Below are 1646 nucleotides of genomic sequence, written 5' to 3'. Positions count from 1 at the left end.
TAATTTGAATATCTTAGGTATGTCAGGAAGACATTTGATGTCTAATTCAACATGAAAAGACACCTGTCAAATATTTTTTGTAAACAATGCAATTATCGTTGCACTGTAATTTGTCGATAATTGCACACTTCAAACGGACAGGTTATCATACGAAGAAAATATTCAAATTAATAGTTATTTAACCGAAAATAATTATATATAGGGTTATTTACGTTAAGTGTCCTATTAGACGTTTGTGGAAAATATTACAAGCCCATACACATAGGGGTAAAACATTTATTTTCATAGACAAAAATATAACTTGAAATACAAAAACGTCATTTGTTGAATTAGTAAAACATTTAAATTGTTTTTAGATAATAAAATTGAAAAACAGGTCGTATTATTACGATATTATTCATTTTATATTTCTTTTACCGTAGAAAAAAGCATTTAGTTCTCCATTTGAATGTGTTACGCGCTAATATATATCGTGGGTTTAGATGAAGATGCTATCAAGCAATGCATCTACAGTTACTTATGTAATTTTCAAATACAGCAATAGTAGTTTTTGATACAAGGGCGAAAAACGTATTTTCGCTGCAATAAAATAATTCAGCAGAAAAATAGACCATTAGAACGAATTTGAGACTGAACTCGTAACAAAGTTATAATTTACAAATTGTAAGTAAACTTTAAATTATGATCAATAGTTGTCAACCAACAAGTACGTACGTACCACGTAATTAATTAAAAAAGCGTGTCGGTTACTTTTGAATGAAAATCCTTTAAAAAATATAATGACAGTAATACCTTCAATTTGTCACATTTACTTTTGCGCACAGATGCGCAAAAGTCCTTGCGTAAAAGTAAAACAAATGAACATTAAAGAAACGTGCTTCTTTATGATTATCGCTTCTGAACGAAAAATTGCACTTTTAGGTTCATTCGAATAAAAATATATGTAAGTTTATGATTTGCTACAATATAATCCTGGTCTGATTATTCTCACTAATTGGAATGTACCAAAACTAAATATATTATAACATAACATTTTTATATAGTCTAATGTAAACATTTTTTCGTTTGTATTAAATATAGGCCGTTGAATTTAAAGTTCCTACGCAACATGATTTTAAGTTCTCCGAAACGCAAATTGGTTTTTTACAACTAATTTTTTAACAAGAAATGAATTCGTTTGCATGATATAAAATGGTCAAGAAGATAACACGAAAGAAGCTTCAAATAGTCCAATAATGTTGCAAGCTACAAACTAATAGGTGGCCCGTTAAAAAAGTTCGCTTACATAAATCCTAAAAGCGAGATTCTATATCTAGAGTGAGTTTTTTTCGATGACTGGTACCGGAATCTTGGAAATTACAGCAGATACAACAAAGTTTAAAGAGACTAAGAATTGTGGTTTTAAATTCCCTACTTGAAACCAATCATATTTTTCCAAAATTTGACAGCTGTCAGGAGATATGTGAAAAAAACTGATTTATGGCTGATTTTTAAATGACTCCTACTTCATTAAATAGAAAGTTGTTAAAAATTTGCGAGTTCAACTACCGATGGTGGCGCTGCAAAACGTTGAATTACTTGTTATCGAGTGACAGTCGGAGTTATGGAAGGCTGAACAGATTTTTCTCGGTCACGGCGAGCCGTAA

The 1646-nt window shown here is 30.3% G+C and overlaps 1 protein-coding gene across 6 annotated transcripts in view; it reads right to left on the bottom strand.

Moving 5' to 3' along the window:
• Positions 1-1646, bottom strand: part of LOC109541362 (myotubularin-related protein 13) — a 43502-nt gene that overhangs the window by 22874 nt on the left and 18982 nt on the right. The gene's annotated exons all lie outside the window — the stretch shown is intronic.

The sequence above is a fragment of the Dendroctonus ponderosae genome, unplaced genomic scaffold (genome assembly GCF_020466585.1).
Source record: "Dendroctonus ponderosae isolate FM_Combo_2020 unplaced genomic scaffold, Dpon_F_20191213v2 Dpon_F_20191213_1, whole genome shotgun sequence".
NCBI classification, from domain to species: Eukaryota; Metazoa; Arthropoda; class Insecta; order Coleoptera; family Curculionidae; genus Dendroctonus; species Dendroctonus ponderosae.
The sequence above is the reverse complement of the archived record's forward strand: the minus strand, read 5'-3'. Positions and strand labels throughout refer to the sequence as shown.